Source organism: Ictidomys tridecemlineatus, chromosome 12, assembly GCF_052094955.1.
Source record: "Ictidomys tridecemlineatus isolate mIctTri1 chromosome 12, mIctTri1.hap1, whole genome shotgun sequence".
Taxonomy (NCBI): domain Eukaryota; kingdom Metazoa; phylum Chordata; class Mammalia; order Rodentia; family Sciuridae; genus Ictidomys; species Ictidomys tridecemlineatus.
The window spans coordinates 20,468,904-20,481,677 of NC_135488.1; positions in this window are offsets into that span (position 1 = coordinate 20,468,904).

Consider the following 12,774-nt stretch of genomic DNA (forward strand, 5'->3'; position numbering starts at 1 on the left):
CTTGCCAGGTATTATTGATTCAGATTTCCAGGGAGAAATTAAAGTTATGATTCAACCTCCAGTTAAAACTGTTCAAATTAGACCTCAACAAAGAATCGCACAAATTTTAATTATTCCTTATTTAAACAATCCTAATGCTGTACTTAAAAGTAATAGAGGAGATCAAGGTTTTGGTTCTAGTAATGTTGTTGCATGGATACAAAAGATTAAACAATCTAGACCTATGAAATATATTTCTGTGGAAGGCTTACAAATAAAAGGTATTTTGGATACAGGGGCTGATGTTTCTTGTATAGCTGGAAAAGACTGGCCTCCTTCTTGGCCCACTAGTAAGTCTCCTTCTACTCTTATAGGATTGGGACTTGCCTCCAATGTTGCCAAGAGTACACAAATATTACATTGGCAATGTGAAGAAAAAACTGGGACTTTTCAGCCTTATGTCATCCCCTCTTTGCCTTTTACTTTATGGGGACGGGACATTTTACAACAATTTAATGTTGTTCTGACAAATGATATACCTCAGATTTCAAAGCAGCCTTTTTTCTAGGGGCCACTGTCCTTAAAGAGGCTGATCCTATTGTTTGGAATTCCAATAACCCTGTTTGGGTGGATCAGTGGCCCTTAACTCAGGAAAAACTGGATGCTGCCTCTCATCTAGTTAAAGAGCAATTAGAATTGGGACATATAGAACCATCTACTAGTCCTTGGAATACTCCTATTTTTGTTATAAAAAAGAAATCTGGCAAATGGAGACTCCTACAGGATTTAAGAGCTATTAACAAAACTATGGAAACTATGGGAGCTCTGCAACCAGGCCTCCCTTCTCCTGTGGCTATACCAAAAGGACAATATCTTGTAGTTATAGATCTACAGGACTGTTTTTTTACCATTCCTCTTGCAAAACAGGATTGTAAACGTTTTGCTTTTAGTTTACCATCTTCTAATTTACAAAGACCTTTTCAAAGATTTCAATGGAAAGTTTTGCCTCAGGGAATGAAAAATAGCCCCACCTTATGTCAAAAGTTTGTTGATGCAGCCTTAGTCTCCACAAGAAATAAGTTTCCATCTGGATATATAATTCATTATATGGATGATATTTTATTAGCTCATGCTGATTATTTGATACTCCAGCAAATGCTTAATTTTATGATTACAAGTTTACAAGACTGGGGATTAAAAATTGCTCCTGATAAAATTCAAACTCAGGCTCCTTTTTCTTACCTTGGAAGATTGATTAATTCCAACAATATAACTTCTCAAAAAATACAGATTAGGGTTGATTCTTTGTGTACTTTAAATGATTTTCAAAAACTTCTTGGGGATATTAATTGGATTCGGCCTTACTTAAAATTAACCACTGCTGACCTTAAACCTTTATTTGAAATTTTACAGGGAGATTCAAATCCAAATTCACCTAGACAATTATCTCCTGAGGGAAAGAAGGCTTTATTTAAGGTGGAGAAGGATATTTCAGATCATTATTTACAACAAATAGACTATAATAAGCCCTGGATGTTAATAATCTTACAGACTTCACACACTCCTACTGGATGCCTATGGCAAGATGATCCTTTAGAATGGATTCATTTGCCTTCTACTCCAAAAAAGATTAATATTTCATATCCCACCCAGGTGTCATCATTAATTTGTAAAAGTAGACTTCGAAGTAGAGAGCTCTTTGGACGAGATCGATCTTCCATTATTATTCCATATAAAAAGGAACAATTAGATTTCTTATTAAATGTTAATGATGAATGGCCTATAGCATTACAGGGATTCTATGGAGAAATATTGTTTCATTTGCCTAACCACCCATTACTACATTTTATGACTAAGGTAAATACTATTTTTCCTAAAAACTTTTCTCATGTGCCCCTCGATCAGGCTTCTCTAATTTTTACAGATGGATCCTCTAATGGAATAGCTGTTACTATTATAGATGACCAAGAGCCAATAGTCCAACAAACAACTGAAACCTCTGCTCAAAGGACGGAATTAATTGCTATTATAACTGCTTTTGAAAAGGTTACACAGCCTTTTAATCTTTATACTGATTCCCAATATATAGTTAATCTCTTTCCAGCTATAGAAACATCTTCTTTGTCCTCTCATTCATCAATTGTTAATATATTACAAAAGTTACAAAAATTAATATTACAGAGATCCTATAAATTTTTTATTGGACATATTAGAGGACATTCTAACTTACCTGGACCTTTAGTGGCAGGAAATGCTAAAGCTGACTTATTAACTAGGACTGTTTATAACGTTATTGAACAAGCTACTAAAGATCATCAATTACATCATCAAAATTCTGCTGCTCTTAGAGCACAGTTTCATGTAACTAAAGAACAAGCTAGACAAATTGTTAAACAATGTCAAATCTGTCCTACTCACTTTCCTTCTCCACAGATGGGTGTCAACCCTAGGGGTTTATTACCCAACAAATTGTGGCAGATGGATGTTACTCATATTCAAGAGTTTGGAAAGTTATCTTTTGTTCATGTTTGTGTGGATACTTTCTCACATGTTATTTTTGCTACAGTCCGTACTGGAGAAGCTTATAAGGATATTGCCCAACATCTTTTTGCCTCCTTTGCATATATGGGATTACCTCTTCATATTAAGACAGACAATGCTCCTGCTTATATTTCAAAATCCTTTAAACACCTGTGTCAGACACTTAACATAGTTCATTCCACAGGCATCCCCTATAACCCACAAGGACAAGCCATAGTGGAAAGAGCTCATCAGACCTTAAAATCTCAAATTAATAAATTAAAAGAGGGGGAACTACATTATAGCTCTCCTCATCAAATTCTTCAACATGCTCTATTTGTCATTAACCATTTAAATGTAAATGATTCTAAATTAACTCCAATGCAACGTCATTGGTCTGAGCAAACAGTAACTCAAAAACCTTTAGTTAAATGGAAAGATCTTCTTACTGGACAGTGGAAAGGACCTGATATTCTCTTAACATCGGGGAGAGGATATGCTTGTGTGTTTCCACAGGACGCTACTTCACCTTTGTGGATTCCAGATCGACTCATCAGACATTATGACTCACCCATATCGCAGGCGGAGGTTCCTCCCCAAGCCATACCCAAGGATGCCATCGACCCAGGATGAAGAACTTGCCGAGGACATGACTAATCTTCACCTTCATTCCCCTCGACAGGCACAAACAACATTGACATCAAAATTACCTTCCTGGGGTCAAATCAAACATCTGACCAGTCAGGCACAAAACTTGGTTGTTAGCCAAGGTGCCTCTGCCTCTCCTGAAAAAGTGTTTCTTGCTATGCTAGCACTCTTATCCTGTCAGGTATCACTGATTTCTGCTAATCAATCTTATTGGGCTTATTTTCCTGATCCTCCTCTTTTAAGAGTTACTGATTGGGGAAAACTTAATATTAAGGTGTTTACTGATAATCCTGATTTGTTAGGAGGGATTTCTGATTCCCTTATTCCTCATAAGATGTCCTATAATATTAATTTCAAGGGTTTAATAGAAGAGACTCCTATTTGCTTTGCTACTGATAATAAATTCATCCCCCAAGGATGTATGCCTATTAATTATAGACAATATTTTACTGATTGCCCTCCTGGCTTCCCAAACATGGATAATAAAAAGAGGAGCCTTTGGCTCCTCGAAATGGTTTCTTTAGGATATTATATAGTTAATGAAACCTATGTTAATAAGACATTACAATGAAGCCATTGATCCATGTGAATTAAAGAATAACAAAAAAGATTTTTATTGGAATAATATGATTGATCCTTGGGAAGAATTTCCTCATTGGTTTCAATGTGGATTTATGCAAAGGGCACAAGTCTTTCAGCCTAAGTCTTCAGATGTTAAGATCTATGATTGGTCTGCTTCTGCCCCTCATTTTGATTATAAAAATTATTTTAAGACTAAGTTTCAAAAATTTAATCATACTGAAGGAATGTATACAAGTTTTCCTATTCATAGATGGTTCTCACCTGGTTGGGTCACTCCCATATTTCAGAGTGAGCTCCCTAATGGAAAGGTTTCATACTTCCCAGATCTCTTTAGATTAATTGCAGCTACTAATATGGTTCTTTTAACCAGACCTGGTAAAACTCCAGAACCTTTCAATATTCGTGCTTGCATTAATGCTCCTCATGCTATTTTAGTAGGTAATAATAATACCTTGACAATTAATCGTAACAATAGTGTTTATTCTATTTCCTGTGATCAATGTATGTTAACTAATTGTATACATGCTAATCTTCCAAAAAACTATACTACTTTTATAATTATACATCAGCCTTCCTATGTAATGATTCCTGTCCTTCTTAATGATGATTGGTATGATGATGAAGGGTCACAAATTCTTAAAAAATTTAATGAATTAATTAGACCTAAGCGATTTGTTGCAACATTAATTTTAGGAATTACAGCATTAATAGGAATTATTACTTCTTTAGCTTTATCTACTACAGCTTTAGTTAAAGAAATTCATACTGCTCATCATGTTAATGATTTATCTCATAATGTTTCATTAGCATTGACTATTCAAGAAAAAATAGATAAGAAATTGGAGGCCCGTATTAATGCCTTAGAGGAAGCTTTATTATATGTAGGAAACCAGATTCAAAATATAAAAACTCAAATGACAACCAAATGTCATGCTAATTTCAAATGGATCTGTGTTACTCCCTTAAAATATAATCAAACTAAATATGGATGGAATCAAGTACAAACTCATTTATTAGGGATTTGGAATAAAACTGAAATAGGCCCCAATATACAAGATCTACAACAACAAGTAAAATATATAAGTAAGGCTTATTTATCTACTGACTCTACAGCTGACCTTGCTGCAGACTTATACAAAAATGTACAAAAAACTATTTCCAATAGTACTTGGTGGTCATATATGATTAATATTGGTTTTGGCTTTTTATTCATTGTTCTTGTTTGTCTCATTCTTCCAGTCCTCTTCAGACTTGTCTGGAAATCAATCAGAAGCATCTCCGTCCAAATCGAACATCTCAAATTAAAAAATAAAAAAGGGGGAAATGCTGTGCCCCTCCCCTGACTCAGGCAATGGCAAGGCCCTACTGAGGTGGATGGCGCAAGGCGTCCATCCTCTGGAGGAGCGCAGTATGTTTCTGGGAATGGGCTGATTTGTTTTTGTATTCCTTTAATAAGTATGGTTTTGATTTCTCATATGACCATTAAGTATAAAGCAAAAATCATGACTTTCCCAATTAATGCAACTACTTCTAAAGCATAGATCTGTTTGCTCTAAATGCAATGATTCAGCTGTGGAGTGTAAATTGTTAATGTCTAAAGAAAAACTCCCTGTATTCCTGTCAAGGAAGTTTTTGAGAAATTAAATTAAAATCTAGAGAAGAAAAATTAATGTTAAGAAGATAGATTAGTGCTTAGTACTGGGCAACTTGTTCTTGTTCCTGTGCACAATGGTTTGTGCTCTTACTTTTGTTTGATTAAAAGTAATAACAAGTCAACCCCTTGCCGTAACCATGGCACCGGTTCCAGTCAGTAAGTCAAGAAAGAATAGTCAAGGTATAGGCCAATAGTTTGGGACATTTGTAACTATTATTAAAAGTTAACTAAGCAGAAACTGCTCAAAGCAAAACGCGAACTGAAAGTACAAATGCTTGCTTATGCATAAGCCAAGATATATTCTTCTATTCTAATTGTAACTAAGTAATATTTTGTTTTGTTTGAATAATGATTCCTGTTTTGTAACCACAAAGTACTGTAAGCCTGCCAAAATGAAAAGTATATATGATCAACTTCACAAGTAAAGATTGGGATCAACACCTTCACTTTGGTGTCTGTGTTGTTTCTCCACCCCCTCTTTCGCCGACTCCTCACCATCCGTTCGTCTCCTGAGACCCCCTGTTGGAGCTGGTCTCCGACAAGTAGAGTCTATGAGAAGGATAGAATTCTGGGATTTGGAAGAAGGAGGGTACTTCAAGAAAGACCTGTCCTTGAGGGAACCAAGTAGAAGGATGAGACAATTACTGAGCAAGGATGGGGTCTCTGGTAAGGTTCTAATCACTGAGAAATTGCAGCTTAGAATTTTAGTGAACTCCCTGAGGTTGCATTGTTAGTAAAGATTAAAACTAAGGTTAGGCCATTATGAATCAAAAATCCATACACTTTCTACCGCACCAACCTTTATGCTACAGAAAACAGATGCAGGAAAAAAGACTGTCCTTCTCAACTTTGATGAGGATGGAAAAAGGCTACACTAATTAGAATGTCCTTGAATATAGAGTTAAACTAAACTTGGAGTCTGGTAGAGGTTATAGTCATTAGCCTCGAGGACAAAAGAAATAGCAGTAATAATATTTTAGGAGCTAGCCAATTTTCAGAATTTTAGATAATTGTTTTTATATGATCATGTACTCATACACATAATATTTTCTTCACTAGTATCTTTTACAAGAAAGAAAATGTTTCAGTGAAGGTTTTCATTAAAACTTGACTTTGTGTCATTGGGAAAATGCAGGAATTGAGGAACTTTTAACCCTAGAAATATATAAGCTACTACTTAAACCATAGTAGAGTCAGTTTTGCATAATTATTTTGATTTCCTAACAATGAACCCTTGCAAGGGCATACACTAACTCTGAGGAAAACCAGAGTTTGTCAGAGCTGTAAAGCTTTGAGGACCTCTACTTTAAAGAATTTAAAAGAGATCTTTCTGACTGTCTTTGTTCACTCAGAGCTAAGAACAACAGAGACAATGAAAATTCATCAATAAATGGACATAAATGATGCTACCCATATCCTCCCTTCACAATACGGTTCTCTTATGATGCAGTGGTTTTAAGCGTATACCTGGAACTTCCATATTACAGCTGTGTATATTGTGGTGTGTTGCTCTCCCTTGTAAAATGGGAGCATAATATTACAGGTAAAAGTGTTTGTCAAGACACTTTAAGGTCATGAGAGTAGTGAGAACTCAGAAACTGCTGAGGTCACTTGCTCTGAAGTTTTGGTGAGGTATTTCTCTACCAAAGACCAAAAGGCAAGTCCTTCTAAAGATCTTCAATTCTTAAAAGCCTATCAGCAAACCATTAGAATTTTCCTTCTGCTAACATCCTCCCACTGTTGTGCATTTTCCACATCTGTGGCCTGTTGGATGCCCAGTTAGGTATCAATACACAAGAGGCAGTAGCAAAATACTTTAACCTGGAGGTATGGATTGAAAGGTCTCCTGCAGTGAAAGTCATGAATTTAAGTTACAAAATCTATTTAAATGTAAATAGAGGTAAAATAATGTTAAGGACAAAACCCAGAGTAAATTGGCATTTAGAAAGGAGAAAGAGAAGGGTGTGGGGAGGATCTTAAGAATGGCCAATATAGGTAGACCAAAATTCAGATTGCAACCATAGACATAAAGAGGAAAGACCAAAAAAAGGGGAGAGAATATCAGCATTGTAAAATGGTGCAGAAAGTTCAATTAGAATGGAAATATGGATTAGGTCATACAGAGAATGTCGGTTAATGTATCTAGAAATAGTTCCATGTCCTAATAGGGTTTCATACCTGATTTAGCTATTGGGATCTGTGGAAAAGAGAAAATGAGAGCTCACTTTTTCCAAAGTTTGGTTGTGAAAGGAATGAGAGAGAGAGAGAGGAGTGTACCTAGAGGAAAATGTGGATTTGAGTTTGTTGTTATTACTAATAGTAATGATATTTTAATGAGTGGAGGAACTTAAGTAAGTATACTTATGCATAGATGAGGAAAAAGAGGAGGAAGAAAGAGGAGATGGAATGGGCATAGGGATAGAGGAGAGGAGAGAGAGGACTGAATTTGAGGGCTTTTCAGAGGTGCTGCATGGTGGGCTTCAGAGAAAGAGGGAGGGGTTACTTTAGGAAGGTGAGCAATTCCTCCCCAGGAGGGAGGGAAGGTGAACAGACAGGCACAAGGAATGATGTGAAGTTGTTGCTGGGAGAAAATTGAAGTCATTTCTCCTAAAGGGCTCACTGACTGGAGTCAGAATTATCTACTGAGAGCAGGGGAAAGGTGGTTGTGCAGTTTGTTTGAAGAATAATCTAATAGTTTCAAGTTAAAGCAGAATAAAAGAGCTGTCTAGGTTTGTGTAAGAATCTTTGCCTGCCATAAGGACTCTAGTAGGATTAGAAATTTGTGGTGGCTTCTTTAACAGAGTTGGTTCATGTACACTATGAATCTTTCTACTGCAGATGCCCTGGGGTGATTATTCAGATACCCTTCCTAGATTCTGACCTGGGGCTTTGCCACTTTGCCTAGACCTTTGATTAATCCCAGAAACAGGTCTGCCTGCTCTTTAATAGTGCTTCAATGGAACTCTAGACCCATTCTCTGGCTATATACACAGAATCTAGACGTTCTGTTTTTATTAGGCTCATATCACAGGACCTGAGGTATAATGCACTTGACATTCTGATAACTGCTGAGTCTAGTCCAAAGTCAGGAGAACACTGATGTCCCAGATTGAAGATAGTCAGACAGAGAGTCAACTTTCCTTCACATAGCCATTTGTCCTATCAGGCCTTCAACAGCTTGGATGTGGCCCACCCTCATTGGGATAGGCAATGTACTTTTATTCAGTCTTCTGATCCAAATGTCAATCTCATCTGGAAACAACCTCAAAGACACATCCAGAAATGTTTTATCTGGGTACCCTGTGACCTGGTCAAGTTGGCACATAAAATTAACCATCAAACCATCCCAAAATAAGAAGGTAAAAATGAAAATAATTTATCTTCCTAATTAAATATTTTTGTAGCTGGTGATGACTGAAGCCTCATTTAATCAGGCCAAGTGATTAAATTGCATGTTAAGGAATCCCTGTGTTATTTGGGATATACCTACCATAAAATGCTATTTATTTTCTGAGATTCAAATATAAATGGGCATCTTCTATTTTGTTTCAAAAATCTTTTGTCCTCTGCTATACTAAAATAAGTTATAATTTGAGCTAGGAAATCAGACATATTGATTTCATTCTTTTGACAACTCAAAGATGAAAAATATACTGTTTATTTGTTTCAAAGGAAATAAATTGGGAAAAACCACCAATAATGAATGTGTTAATGTATTAATATTTAAAAATGAGAGTATAAGATGATTTAATTCTCTACCTCTAAGCCGCCCCCAAAATTATAACGGATTTTGATAACCAGACTTATAGTTCAGAGTGAAATCACAGAACTCAAATTCCAGCTTCCTCTAACCCTGAACAAATGGTTCAAGCTCATAAAATCATAGGTTTTAGAGCTGTAAAGGATATTAGGGATCATCATTTGATTAAAACTCCTCTCTGCTTTTAAATGAAAAATTGCTGGTTTTAAAAAAGAGAAGTTATTTGTAGGATCTTTCAGTTCTGCTGCCTGACATTCAATAAAGCAGAACATCTAAGTCTTACTCTCAAACAGCCATAACCGTGCTGTCAAGTACGACTTTTTAAACCTGTCAAGCAGTCATTAGTTCTCCCTTCTTAAAACATCTAACTTTGAAGCTGTCTAACCTTTTCCTGAGAAAATTCAAAGCATACATTCATTTCATGAAAAATTACCTAGATAGAGTGATTTCTTTTTAAACTGTACATCTGAGCAACTGCAGTTGAAACCATTTTAATTATTACATTTCTAAGAAAAACTATTTGTGAATCTGGCATATTAGAATGTCCGTTTATTAGTTAGAGTCCCCCAAATGAAGAATATTTAAAATTATAATAATCAGCTTTCTCTTTCATAAAGGATTAAGAACATAAAGGTTTTTGGTTTTATCCTGAAGCATCAAAGTATCAGCTCTACATCACTTTCTGAATTAATAAATGACCAAAGTCCTATAAGTTTAAAAGTCAAGAGGCTAATTAATAGGCTTGATTGACATCTCTCTTCTTCTTGATTAGTACCCCCTTTTTGGGATATGAAGTTCTTGATGCAGTGGGAAAGGAGTAATGGCTGATGAATGCAATGGATCCTAAAGCTTCTGCTTGCATGAAAAAAAAAGCACATATCACTTCCTTCACATTCCATTTCCCATAGCAATCCACAGGGAAGGCTTACATCATGGGATTGGAAACATACTTCTTCCATGGGGAGTGCACTGAAAAGGAGGCTACAGGGAGGAGTCTAATAGAGAAGTCCAGTTCTCTACATTTTGGAGGGAAAAAAATACACTATTTAACAAAGAAAAGAAAACTAAAACCCTAAGCAATTACTATGTTAAACCACATGAACAACTTAACAAAACTGCTAACAAAGCCATGCTTAGCACACAGCCTCCTAACTATGCATTCACTGAATTTCTATTTCTTATGGGTGTCCTCTTATGAGTATGCCCTATGTATATATCTTCCTAAACACCATAACTTCTCAAATCCCTTTTCTGAATTTCTTCCAACCTGGTTTATTAGTATAGGAAGAAAATGAATCAAATATTTCTAGAACCACTTTAAGGGGACTAATATTCAAATTCATGGATCATTAAAGGAAATGATTTGCATTAATCCATTTTTACATACAATCCAATATCCCACTCTAGTTTTTTAAGGACCTAAAAATCTCATCACAGGAAGTGCAAACAACTTCTTGTCAAGTGATCTTGGCTTGGAAAATCTAAGGATTGCTTTATGTCTTTGGCTCCTCACCAAAACCCCTACAGTCATAGAAGTTTCATCTTTTTTTTTTTTCTAATATCAGTGATGAAAAAAAAAATGAGAGAAGGAAAGGAGATGATGAAGAATGAGCAAAAGTAAGGGTAAATCAAGTAAAATAGGTTTGTATGTGAATGATCTCTGATTTTGAACCATGGAGATTATGAAAATAAAAATCTGTTTACAACTGAAGTGATTGTGGATTTTGCAAAACATTTTACATTGGAGCAAGACATCATCATTGCATTAATCTCTTCCCTGAGCCTCACTATGAGAAGCCACAGAAATCCCCTGCTGAAAAAGAGCACTTGGTACTGCAACTCTAAATAGAAAGTAGTTTCAAACTCTGTGTGTAGAGAGGAGAGACACAGCCATGAACTTTGTACCTGTGGTACCTTTCAAGACTGAGCAACTATTAAGATGGTGGCTACTTTTTTGGGTGAGAGCTTAGAATAAGATAGTATATTTGAAGTGCCCTTTGTTATAAAAAGTGCTCCTTGCTCTTCTTTGAATATCATTGACTTGCTAAGAAATAGCCCCCAATGTGTCAAGGAACTTTCTTTTATAACCCAAAGGAAGCCTTTTTGTGAATGGCAGAGCACATCTACCTCCCCTGTTCTTTTAGTCCTGCAGAACCAAGAATGGAGATTAGTGACATCCTTAGGGTATGAGGAAATAGAACAAAAGGCTCTGGAGCTCTGAGGTGTGCTCTGTTTGTTTCAGAAGCTCTTTTTTTTTTTTAAGAGAGAGAGAGAGAGGAAGAGAGAATTTTAATATTTACTTATTTTAGTTTTCGGCAAACACAGCATCTTTTGTTAGAGTCTGTAAACAAGTCAGGCATTTTGCCAAAGGGAGTGGTTTGTGAAGTAACTCCAGCGAGCCATTGAATGTGGAGATTCCTTATTGGTTGACTGCTGTATCTAGTTTATGTTAATTAAGATAAGTTGTGTGGAATGTATATATATATATATATATATATATATATATATATATATATATATATATACCCCTCCTGTCCTACAATAAACGGCTCCCACTCCTGCTGTATCGAAGTACACAAGTTGTTCCTCACCCCCCCCACCCCCCGCCCGACCCCCGGTTATTTTTCCCAGCGAGCCGGCTGCAGCAATCTCTGTTTATATGTTGTGCTGAGGATCAAAGCCTGGCCGCATGCATGCAAAGCGAGTGCACCAGGCTTGAGCCACATCCCCAGCCCCTCAGAAGCTCTTTCTAAATCAAAAGTTAGGCAGAGCATCACATAGCCTGTCAAAGGGTTTAGCAGCACAGTTTCTCCAATCTCTGCTGGTTAAGGCTTGCAGGGTTCACAAATGTACTTCATCATCTTTGGGAACTTATGCAAAAGCAGGCCTGGATGACTGCATAAGAACCATGTTACAGAGAATAGAAAAGAGAGTTAACATTGACTTCAGAAAACCAATAGCTGCAATATGGCTACACACCACCACTTTGATTAGGGTTGTTGTAATAGTGATTGCTTATGGACATTCATAAATATATTGAGCATTAAGAGATAAACATCCACCTAGGGTTAGGTTTAGACCTACATGCAGCTTTTTCAAGTGGAAATAACTATTTCCAGGGCAGCTCATAAAACCATCTGATACCAACAGCATATACATGTGCACTTGTAATCAGTTGATTTGATTAAACCAAATTTTATTTTTGCAAAAAAAATATTTTTTGATCAAAATTTATACCATATTAAACATTGTGTGACAGTAAGCTGTCCCAGAACACTACTAAAAACATGTATAGTCAGGAATCTCTATTCATGATTCATTATTTATATTTTCGTTTTTGTTTTTTCCTTTAAAAGAAGATCCTTTGCTTTGATGGTATTTCAGTATTTAAGGAATCTATGAATAGGAACAGAGATAACTCAAAGGGTTAACTGTATCTGACACATATTTGGATTTTTTAATTGCAGAACATTTTGATTAACTCTATTATTATTTATCACAGAAAAAATGTCATGTAATCCTCCTGTAGATTATAACTCAATTATACTTTTTTGGAAAGCAAATGTTTTCATGGTTAAAATTGCCTTAGGGTGGAAGAGTAGGAGGTATTATCTCTATTGTGACTGGAAAT